We start from the raw sequence: 12597 nt of genomic DNA on the forward strand, positions 1-12597 counted from the left end.
ACTGTGTACATACATTACATTACTGATCCTGAGTTACATCCTGTATTATACTCCAGAGCTGCACTCACTATTCTGCTGGTGGAGTCACTGTGTACATACATTACATTACTGATCGTGAGTTACATCCTGTATTATACTCCAGAGCTGCACTCACTATTCTGCTGGTGCAGTCACTGTGTACATACATTACATTACTGATCGTGAGTTACATCCTGTATTATACTCCACAGCTGCACTCACTATTCTGCTGGTGCAGTCACTGTGTACATACATTACATTACTGATCCTGAGTTACATCCTGTATTATACTCCAGAGCTGCACTCACTATTCTGCTGGTGCAGTCACTGTGTACATACATTACATTACTGATCCTGAGTTATATCCTGTATTATACTCCAGAGCTGCACTCACTATTCTGCTGGTGCAGTCACTGTGTACATACATTACATTACTGATCCTGAGTTACATCCTGTATTATACCCCAGAGCTGCGCTCACTATTCTGCTGGTGCAGTCACTGTGTACATACATTACATTACTGATCCTGAGTTACATCCTGTATTACACTCCAGAGCTGCACTCACTATTCTGCTGGTGCAGTCACTGTGTACATACATTACATTACTGATCCTGAGTTACATCCTGTATTATACCCCAGAGCAGCACTCACTATTCTGATGTTGCAGTCACTGTGTACATACATTACATTACTGATCCTGTACTGATCCTGAGTTACATCCTGTATTATACTCCAGAGCTGCACTCACTATCCTGCTGGTGCAGTCACTGTGTACATACATTACATTACTGATCCTGAGTTACATCCTGTATTATACTCCAGAGCTGCACTCACTATTCTGCTGGTGCAGTCACTGTGTACATACATTACATTACTGATCCTGAGTTATATCCTGTATTATACTCCAGAGCTGCACTCACTATTCTGCTGGTGCAGTCACTGTGTACATACATTACATTACTGATCCTGAGTTACCTCCTGTATTATACTCCAGAGCTGCACTCACTATTCTGCTGGTGCAGTCACTGTGTACATACATTACATTACTGATCCGGAGTTGCATCCTGTATTATACTCCAGAGCTGCACTCACTATTCTGCTGGTGCAGTCACTGTGTACATACATTACATTACATTACTGATCCTGATTTACATTCTGTATTATACTCCAGAGCTGCACTCACTATTCTGCTGGTGCAGTCACTGTGTACATACATTACATTACTGATCCTGAGTTACAGCCTGTATTATACTCCAGAGCTGCACTCACTATTCTGCTGGTGCAGTCACTGTGTACATACATTACATTACTGATCCTGAGTTACAGCCTGTATTATACTCCAGAGCTGCACTCACTATTCTGCTGGTGCAGTCACTGTGTACATACATTACATTACTGATCCTGAGTTACATCCTCTATTATACTCCAGAGCTGCACTCACTATTCTGCTGGTGCAGTCACTGTGTACATACATTACATTACTGATCCTGAGTTACATCCTGTAGATCTTTTATTATAAAAATGAAAAACATAACAATAATAATAACAGAAACATAACAAAATTAATAACTAGAAAATAAACAATGTAATGAACTGGTCCAGCCGCTCCCTCTCTCCTCACACACATATTATACATATATACACAATAATAACTACCTACACTGTGACATCTGGTCCGGTTACCAAACAAATAATAACAATATAATAAACAATAACCGACAAATTATATACAAACTAATATATACACTTTTTTTTTTTTTTTTTTTTATAAAATAAATACTAACTATATAAATATATACAAGACAAAACAAAACCCCCCACACTCAAGCCCACCAGTCCCTCCCCGGCACTGACCTGAGAGCTGGTCCTGCGTCTCATGCCTCAGTCCATGTCCAACGTCCATAGGCCAGATCAGGCAGTGCCAGTTTTTCACCCAAATAACCAGTGTCCCACAAGATGAACCCACCTCCCCCCTTTTCCCTCCACCCAACCTAACACCTCCATCCAAACCCATATATACAATATATACAGAAACAAACAATACAATAACCACAACTGACAAAGCCCAAGTTCGGCGCCTGCAGCCCTACATCACTGTCTACTGATCAATAAAACAAAAATCTATGGTGTCAGCAGCAGCCCCCCACCAGGAGAGGAGATGACCAGACTAGGGCACACTAAAAGAAAAGCACCTCCAGAGGAGAGCGGCCCTCCGTGTACCCAGTCTCTCATACTCCAGAGAACGCACCTTCACCAGGTCACCGAGTATGGTCCTAAACACATCGTCCACTGGGAGGATTTTCCGCTGCGTCGATACTAAGCACCGTGCGTTCCACGTGTGATACCTAACCACTGCACTAACTAGAAATAAGGTGCAGCGGTCCTGACCACCCAGGTCCCCGAATGCTCCATAGGCCCATTCCGCATAAGAAAGACCGGCCAGCCGGGGCCAGCCAATGGAGGTGCCCACCCTGTTGTACACCTCTGTGTTAAAGGGACAACGAAGCAGGAAGTGGTCCATGCTTTCAAGCATGGTACCACAATGCTCCCGAGGACAGTTCCTGTCCTCAGAGCTCCTACACTTCAGATTGTCCCATGGAAGCAGCGCCAAGCCAAGTCCCAAACCTTCGAGGGGATCCTGATAGAATTCAAAAGATGCAGACCCACCCCAAGATCCCGACTTGGGCAATCCCTGAGCGCCAGAGGCCTCTGAAAATGGGTCAACAGAACCCTTTTGTCAAGGAGCTTCCTTGGCAGAGTCCTGACCTCCCACATTCCCAGACCCCACCGGCGAATTACCTTCAGAACCACGGTAGCGTAAGCCGGGAGATGTCCATGCGGTGTGCGGAGATCCTTCACTTGCCCTCCTGTCTCCCATTCCTGGAAGAAAGGCTGAAACCATCCCTTACAGGAGAATACCCACGGAGGAGCTCTCTCTTTCCAGAGGTTTGCAATATTGATCTTAATGAAGGTATTCACAAGGAATACCACAGGGTTGACCATACCCAACCCTCCTAGTCTCCTCGTACGGTAAGTAACCTCCCTCTTGACCAGGTTCAGTCTATTCCCCCATAACAGTTGAAAGAACAAACTGTAGACCCGAGTCCAGAGAGGCTCTGGCAAGATGCACACACTGCCCAGATAGATCAGCAAAGGGAGCAGGTAAGTTTTGATCAGGTTTACCCTTTCCCTTAGGGTCAAAGACCAACACTTCCATTGGTTCACCTTCTGAGTGGCGATCTCTAGCCTGCTGTCCCAATTTTGTTTGGGGTAATCCCCCTGGCCAAATTCGATGCCAAGAACTTTTGCAGAGACTTTGGGTTCTAGAAGGGTGTCCGGGAGATCAAAACCAGGATCTCCTCCTCCCAGCCAGAGACTCTCACACTTATCCCGGTTGATCTTAGACCCGGATGCCTCCGAGTAGCGATTTACCTCTGACATCAGCCATTCTGCCTCCCCATCAGAGGAAACAAAAACGGTGACATCATCGGCATACGCCACCACTCTCAGAGTGGCTTCCGGTGCTGCCCGGTCCATCCCGACCCCAGCCAACGGTCCACGCTCCACCCTCCTAAGAAGTGGGTCAATCGCAAACACGTACAGTAGCGGGCTCAAGGGACAACCCTGGTGAACACCACACCCAACCTCAAAAGAGCTGCCAATCCAACCGTTCACAAGCGGGAAACTCTCTGCCCCAGCGTACAAGGTCTTAAGCCAATCAACAAAGCCCCCCGGCAGGCCATATCTCAGAAGGACAGACCAGAGGTACTCATGATTAACCCGATCAAATGCTTTTGCCTGGTCCAATGACAGCATGTACCCCTTCCAGTGACCAGCCCTACCCTGCTCAACCACCTCTCGGACACAGAGTACAGCACTAATTGTACTGCGGCCCGGAACAGAGCAATGCTGGGCCCCCGAAAGGAGCTGGGGTGCAAATTTCACCAGCCGATTAAACAGCACCTTTGCCAAAACCTTCCTGTCTGCATTGAGAAGCGCTATGGGACGCCAATTTTTAATGCAAGATGGGTCCTTACCCTTTGACAAGATGATCAGGGCAGACCTCCTCATTGACTTTGGCAGAGTGCCGAGGAAAGACACTCATTGAATACCTCAGTCAAGAGGGGAACCAAGGCGTCCTTAAAGGTCTTATAGAATTCAGATGTTAAGCCATCTGGACCGGGAGATTTCTTTAGGGCAAGCCCTTCAATCGCCAACTTAACTTCCTCTTCCCTGATCATCTCTGTCAAAACACCAAGAGAGGGGTCTACCCCTGGTTCGGGGACGGCTTCAGCCAGAAAAGCCGACATCTCATCCCAATCCAGATCCCTCTTCCCCAAGAGGTGCGAGTAGAAGAATCTGACGACCTCCAGGATCCCTGATCTGGATCTTTTCAGGGACCCCGCAGTGTCAACCAGTCCTGTAACAACTTTACTATTCACTGACATCTTGCAGTTTCTGTAAGGGTCGGGCGAGCGGTACTTCCCGTAATCCCTCTCAAAAACCAAAGATGCGTGTCTATCATACTGACACCTCATTAGCAAAGATTTCACTCTGGAGATCTCCTCGCAGCTACCTCCAGTTGAGACAAGATGCTCGAGTTTCCTCCTCAGGCCCTGATACAGGCGATACCTGTCCAGGCTCCTGAGGCTTGAGAGCTGGCGGAAGAATCTCGCCACCCTTTTCTTAAACATCTCCCACCACTCTGACTTACTACTACAAAGATCCAGCAAGGGTACCTGGCTCTGAAGAAAATCCTCAAAGGACTGTCTTATCTCCGCTTCTTCCAAGAGAGACGAATTGAGCCTCCAAAAGCCTCTTCCCATCCGGGGGGTCTCTGTAACATTCAGGGAAAACAAAATCAAACAATGATCGGAGAACTCCACCTCAACAACAGATACTGCTGAAGAGACGGCTTCCTCCTTTAAATAAAACCTGTCTATCCTGGACCTACAGTTACCTCTATGATAGGTGAACCCCTCGTGGCCTGGGGTGTGCCGGATGTGGACATCTACCAGGTGAGCCTCACTAGCTATACTATTAAGGGCGACGCTATCATAAGTCAGCTTGTCTCTGGAACCTCCTCTATCCCGGGGCCTCGTGACAGTGTTGAAGTCCCCTCCAAAGACGACCTGCCGACTCGTAAAAAGGTAGGGCTTGATCCTCGTAAAGAGACACTTCCGGTCCCACTTAGATTGGGGACCATAAATGTTAATGAGCCGAAGCTCCTGTCCCTTCATGAGGACATCTAATATCAGGCACCTCCCCATTTCTAACTCAATAACCAGTCGGCATTCTACCAGTGCGGTAAAAAGGACCGCCACTCCGCTATACGGCTCGGCCGCAAGAGACCAATAGGAGGGCCCGAGTCTCCACTCCCTCTTAGCTATAAACACCTCTGCCATATTTGGCAGCCTGGTCTCTTGCAAAAAGAAAATGTCAGCTTCAACCCGGCTGAGAAAATCAAAGGCCGCAAATCTAGCCATATTTGACTTAATGCTGGCGACATTAATGGACGCCAGCGTCAACGGAGTGGGTACCGCCATCATTGGTGATTGAGTTAGATGGCTTTCTTCTTCCCACTCCCCTTATCCTCTGCCTCAGAGGAGGAATCCTTCCCCCTCTTTAATGACACAGAGGTGTCCATTCCAGCATTTTTCCTTCTTTTCTCGTCCTCGTCTCCGGACTCTGGGCCAGTTCCTCCCCCCAAGGACCTTGCATCCCCAGGAGAAGGAGACTCGGCGCCCCCTGTAAGCTCCGCTGAAGCCGGAATCTCACCCTCAGCCTCCTCCTCAGAGGAAGAGATGTTATCAAGGGCTTGGAACCGGTTAGAAAGACCAACTAGAGGGGAGTCGGTTTTACCTTCCTTAGGTACCTTGGTCAGAGCGGGAGAAGATGTTTTATCTCCCTTCTTTCTCTTCTTTTTGGTGCCGAGCTTACGCTTGTGCTCTAGCCACCGCTTATTATCCTCATCCATACTTTCATAATGGGAGGATTCTGAGGCAGAGGCAGTCTCCTCCCTGTGGATCCTCCTGACCTCCTCATCCAACTCATCATCCCTTGGGGCCTCAGCAGCAACACTGGCATCCAGGACAGGGGCTGCCCCGGTAGTCTGGAGCTCGCCCCACTCCCTCTCCTGTCTGCGCTTGTCTAGACGCCTCAGCTGGGCAGGCGTCTTTTTATTGCTTTTCTTCCCTGGCCCCTCAGCTCCCCCACCCCTGCTAGTCCCCTCCCCAGCAGAATCGGCCTCACGGCTTACTCCCACCGGGGTCTCGACTGCATTAGCAAAGGAGCGAGAACAACGGCTGAATGGGTGACCTATCTCACCACACAGGTGGCACCTAATCTCCACACAAGAGGTGGCAAGATGGCCGACACCCCCACACAACGCGCATGTCTGCACGGTGCAGTTTGCACTGAAGTGTGTGGGGTCGCCGCACCTGTGACAGAGCTTCGGTTGCCCCTGATAGAAGACCAGGATACGATCCCTACCCAGGAAGGCAGACGATGGAATGTGGGCAACCGTACCACCTGAACGCTTAAGTTTTACCATAAACGTCCAGGCCCCTGACCAGATACCAAACTCGTTGCGGTTTTTCTTTGGCATCTCCACCACCTCTCCATACCGACCAAGCCACGTCATGATGTCATAGCAAGAAGGCGACAAGTTACGAGTCATCACGGTCACTTTCTTGATCTGGTTTTGGCGAGACACTGCCTGAACGGCAAAGTCTCGCCAGCCGGGCTCATTTTTTGCCAACTAATAATTCGCCCAGAAGAGCTCAAGCCCCTCCGGCCGAACAAAGCGGACATCAAACTCAGGCGTGGAATAGGGATGTATCAAGGCGTAGATGTCAATCGCCTTGAAGCCCATCCTCAGCAAGAGCTCCACAACTTTAGACCTTGGCGGACATGCATCACTGCCCCTCCACCGAAGACGGACCACATTCCTACGCACACTGCCTGGCCCGGCTGTTGGGAGGGACCACACTGTATCTCCCCCTTTTTGCTCTCGGAAGGCCCCGAGGCCATGCCTCTCTATCCAGAAGGATAGATCAACCTCTCGACCCTCTACCATTAGTGATCTCTCCCCCTTCTTTAGAGCCTCCAGAAGGCGCCGTTGCAACATGCTGTCCCGAAAGCCCGGAGACGAGGAGGATGCCCTATTTGCCCCGGAGGTGACACTGGCATAACTCTGGACAGGTGTTGCCACCCCCGGGGGGGCAACCGGACCAGTGCCCACATCAGCCCCAACAGTATCACCATTACCCACCTCCATCTCACCCTCCACCAAACCAACAACCACACCACTAGACAATGAATTATCCTCATTCACCTCCACCACCACATTCATTCCTGCTGGACCTGTAACAATGGTGGATGACCTTTTGACCTCCGCATTAGGCACAAGGGGCTCAGTCACCTCCATAGAACTGGAGGCGACCTCACCCCCGGTCTTATGTGTGCCCTCCACATCATCGGTCGGTAATTTCCGCTGTTTGGCATTTGGTATAATGTGCCGCTGATCTTTAGCTGCAGTTAGGCGCCATTGATCTTTAGCATCAGGATCTTCCGGACCAGCGACGCCAACACAAAATAGCACTTTCATGGGAGGACCGGAACGCTCAGCCCCGACAGCCCCCTCACACTGCCGCCGCTTCTTAACTAAGTGATCAGCGGCAACAGCATTCAGAGGCACCGAGGCTACCGGAGCTGCCCCCGACACCGGGCTGCTCCCCCCTCCCACTGAGGAGCGCACCACAGCATCGTGGCCTGACGGAACACCCGCCGCCGGGCCGCCCTCACTGTCCAGCCTCTCGGCTGATGCACCTCCTGCTACGTCCCCACTACTACAAGCAGAGACGGAGCTCTGCGCCTCACTACCGCGCTCTGTAATCTCCCCGCGCCTTTGCACCGGATCCACAGCAGAACCCGGGCTGGGCTGGGCAACGGGGCTTATACAGCGAGCTGAGCCTGCCGCCGACTCAGGGGGTACAGGGACGGGGGCATATACGTATCTTACCGCTTCCTGCTGCTTTGGCTTGGTCTTCTTTGCCTTTTTGTGGCCCCCAGGTGCTTCTTCTGGTAGATCATCACCAAGATGGAAGTTTTGGAGGCACACTGGGGACTCCAGGAGCTTAATCTCCGCCATTAGCGCCCCTCCCTGGCCGCTGCTGTCACTGTCCTCCCCAGAGCCGGCAGAACTGCGACCGGATGTCACTGTCGTCTGTCCTGCAGGGAGCTCGCTGCACGTGGCCTGCGGGTGACTTTGAAGGCTGCCAGGTGGGGCTTCCTGCTGGTCATCATCCCTCTTATCATCCACCTGGCTCTCAGGCAGCAGCCCTATCTGCCTTTGCTCTCTGGTATCAGCCATTTCTCTGTAGCGGTCTTCATTTATTAGTTTTTCTTTGAATGGACCACTCTGCTCTCTGATGGTGGCTTTCCTTATTTCCAGCAGGTGAATCTCGCTGGTCAGCCTCTTTACTTCAGCCTGGAGCTTGGCCTTCCTTGGTTTGGAGGCCCCTGCAGCTTTTGCGCTTGTGCAGCGCAGCTCCTCCCAGAGCCTCCTGATGAGCTTACTGGCATCTTCATACTCACGGAGGCGGATCATGACCCAGGAGGCATAGGTGGACACAGACTCCCGGGTTCCCTGCAGCGCCCACCCCCCCCTCAGAGAGGTCGGCCTCACCTCCGTGAGCACTCAGCTTTCCTCCGGAAGGAGCGCCATCTTGCACGCCGCTGTCAGGCTTTTCCTCCATGCTGGAAGCCTTGCGACTTCTAGGGGGTCTCCACAATCCCGGGGGGAGTAGGAGCCACATTGCTGCGACTCCTGGTGCAGCGTCTCACCCCCGAGTTCTCTGATGTGCAGGCCGGTTGCTGGTTTCTAATGCCCCCCGCCGGCCTGGTTCGGGAAGCAGAAGCCTGGGACTTGGCTCCATCACTCATCCCAGAAACCAGCTCCCTCCCTGGGAAAGAGAGAGAGCAGGTTCCCAGGTGGAGAGGTGTTGGTTTTTCAGAGATCAAGAGCTCACAACAGGATCTGCAGCCACCACACCCGTAATCAGCACACTGACTAGCAGCTGATCAGAGCTGCACCCAGTATGCTGCTGGTGCAATCACTGTGTACATACATTACATTACTGATCCTGAGTTACATCCTGTATTATACCCCAGAGCTGCACTCACTATTCTTATGGTGCAGTCACTGTGTACATACATTACATTACTGATCCTGAGTTATATCCTGTATTATACTCCAGAGCTGCACTCACTATTCTGCTGGTGCAGTCACTGTGTACATACATTACATTACTGATCCTGAGTTACATCCTGTATTATACTCCAGAGTTGCACTCACTATTCTGCTGGTGGAGTCACTGTGTACGTACATTACATTACTGATCCTGAGTTACATCCTGTATTATACTCCAGAGCTGCACTCACTATTCTGCTGGTGCAGTCACTGTGTACATACATTACATTACTGATCCTGAGTTACATCCTGTATTATACTCCAGAGCTGCACTCACTATTCTGCTGGTGGAGTCAATGTGTACATACATTACATTACTGATCCTGAGTTACATCCTGTATTATACCCCAGAGCTGCACTCACTATTCTGCTGGTGCAGTCACTGTGTACATACATTACATTACTGATCCTGAGTTACATCCTGTATTATACTCCAGAGCTGCACTCACTATTCTGCTGGTGCAGTCACTGTGTACATACATTACATTACTGATCCTGAGTTACCTCCTGTATTATACTCCAGAGCTGCACTCACTATTCTGCTGGTGCAGTCACTGTGTACATACATTACATTACTGATCCTGAGTTACATCCTGTATTATACTCCAGAGCTGCACTCACTATTCTGCTGGTGCAGTCACTGTGTACATACATTACATTACTGATCCTGAGTTACATCCTGTATTATACTCCAGAGCTGCACTCACTATTCTGCTGGTGTAGTCACTGTGTACATACATTACATTACTGATCCTGAGTTACATCCTGTATTATACTCCAGAGCTGCACTCACTATTCTGCTGGTGCAGTCACTGTGTACATACCATACATTACTGATCCTGAGTTACATCCTGTATTATACTCCAGAGCTGCACTCACTATTCTGCTGGTGCAGTCACTGTATACATACATTACATTACTGATCCTGAGTTACATCCTGTATTATACTCCAGAGCTGCACTCACTATTCTGCTGGTGCAGTCACTGTGTACATACATTACATTACTGATCCTGTGTTACATCCTGTATTATACTCCAGAGCTGCCCTCACTATTCTGCTGGTGCACTCACTGTGTACATACATTACTGATCCTGTACTGATCCTGATTTACATCCTGTATTATACTCCAGAGCTGCACTCACTATTCTGCTGGTGCAGTCACTGTATACATACATTACATTACTGATCCTGAGTTACATCCTGTATTATACTCCAGAGCTGCTCTCACTATTCTGCTGGTGCAGTCACTGTGTATATACATTACATTATTGATCCTGAGTTACCTCCTGTATTATACTCCAGAGCTGCACTCACTATTCTGCTGGTGCAGTCACTGTGTACATACATTACATTACTGATCCTGAGTTACATCCTGTATTATACTCCAGAGCTGCACTCACTATTCTGCTGATGTAGTCACTGTGTACATACATTACATTACTGATCCTGAGTTACATCCTGTATTATACTCCAGAGCTGCACTCACTATTCTGCTGGTGCAGTCACTGTATACATACATTACATTACTGATCCTGAGTTACATCCTGTATTATATCCAGAGCTGCACTCATTATTCTGCTGGTGCAGTCACTGTGTACATACATTACATTACTGATCCTATACTGATCCTGAGTTACATCCTGTATTATACTCCAGAGCTGCACTCACTATTCTGCTGGTGTAGTCACTGTGTACATACATTACATTACTGATCCTGAGTTACATCCTGTATTATACTCCAGAGCTGCACTCACTATTCTGCTGGTGCAGTCACTGTGTACATACATTACATTACTGATCCTGTGTTGTAGCCTGTATTATACTCCAGAGCTGCACTCACTATTCTGCTGGTGCAGTCACTGTGTATATACATTACATTACTGATCCTGAGTTACCTCCTGTATTATACTCCAGAGCTGCACTCACTATTCTGCTGGTGCAGTCACTGTATACATACATTACATTACTGATCCTGTACTGATCCTGAGTTACATCCTGTATTATACTCCAGAGCTGCACTCACTATTCTGCTGGTGTAGTCACTGTGTACATACATTACATTACTGATCCTGAGTTACATCCTCTATTATACTCCAGAGCTGCACTCACTATTCTGCTGGTGCAGTCACTGTGTACATACATTACATTACTGATCCTGTGTTATATCCTGTATTATACTCCAGAGCTGCACTCACTATTCTGGTGGTGCAGTCACTGTGTACATACATTACATTACTGATCCTGAGTTACATCCTGTATTATACTCCAGAGCTGCACTCACTATTCTGTTGGTGCAGTCACTGTATACATTTATTACATTACTGATCCTGAGTTACATCCTGTATTATACCCCAGAGCTGCACTCACTATTCTGCTGGTGCAGTCACTGTGTACATACATTACATTACTGATCCTGAGTTACATCCTGTATTATACTCCAGAGCTGCACTCACTATTCTTCTGGTGCAGTCACTGTGCACATACATTACATTACTGATCCTGAGTTACATCCTGTATTATACTCTAGAGCTGCCCTCACTATTCTGCTGGTGCAGTCACTGTGTACATACATTACTGATCCGGAGTTACATCCTGTATTATACTCCAGAGCTGCACTCACTATTCTGCTGGTGCAGTCACTGTATACATACATTACATTACTGATCCTGAGTTACATCCTGTATTATACTCCAGAGCTGCACTCACTATTCTGCTGGTGCAGTCACTGTGTACATACATTACATTATTGATCCTGAGTTACCTCCTTTATTATACTCCAGAGCTGCACTCACTATTCTGCTGGTGCAGTCACTGTGTACATACATTACATGACTGATCCTGAGTTACATCCTGTATTATACTCCAGAGCTGCACTCACTATTCTGCTGGTACAGTCACTGTGTACATACATTACATTACTGATCCTGAGTTACCTCCTGTATTATACTCCAGAGCTGCACTCACTATTCTGCTGGTGCAGTCACTGTGTACATGCATTACATTACTGATCCTGAGTTACATCCTGTATTATACTCCAGAGCTGCACTCACTATTCTGCTGGTGCAGTTACTGTGTACATTCATACATTACTGATCCTGAGTTACATCCTGTATTATACTCCAGAGCTGCACTCACTATTCTGCTGGTGCAGTCACTGTGTACATGCATTACATTACTGATCCTCAGTTACATCCTGTATTATACTCCAGAGCTGCACTCACTATTCTGCTGGTGCAGTCACTGTGTACATACATTACATTACTGATCCTGAGTTACATCCTGTATTATACTCCAGAGCTGCACTCACTATTCTGCTGGTGCAGT

This window comes from Phyllobates terribilis, unplaced genomic scaffold (genome assembly GCF_046119375.1).
Source record: "Phyllobates terribilis strain yellow unplaced genomic scaffold, ASM4611937v1 Scaffold_12__6_contigs__length_324123572, whole genome shotgun sequence".
Taxonomy (NCBI): domain Eukaryota; kingdom Metazoa; phylum Chordata; class Amphibia; order Anura; family Dendrobatidae; genus Phyllobates; species Phyllobates terribilis.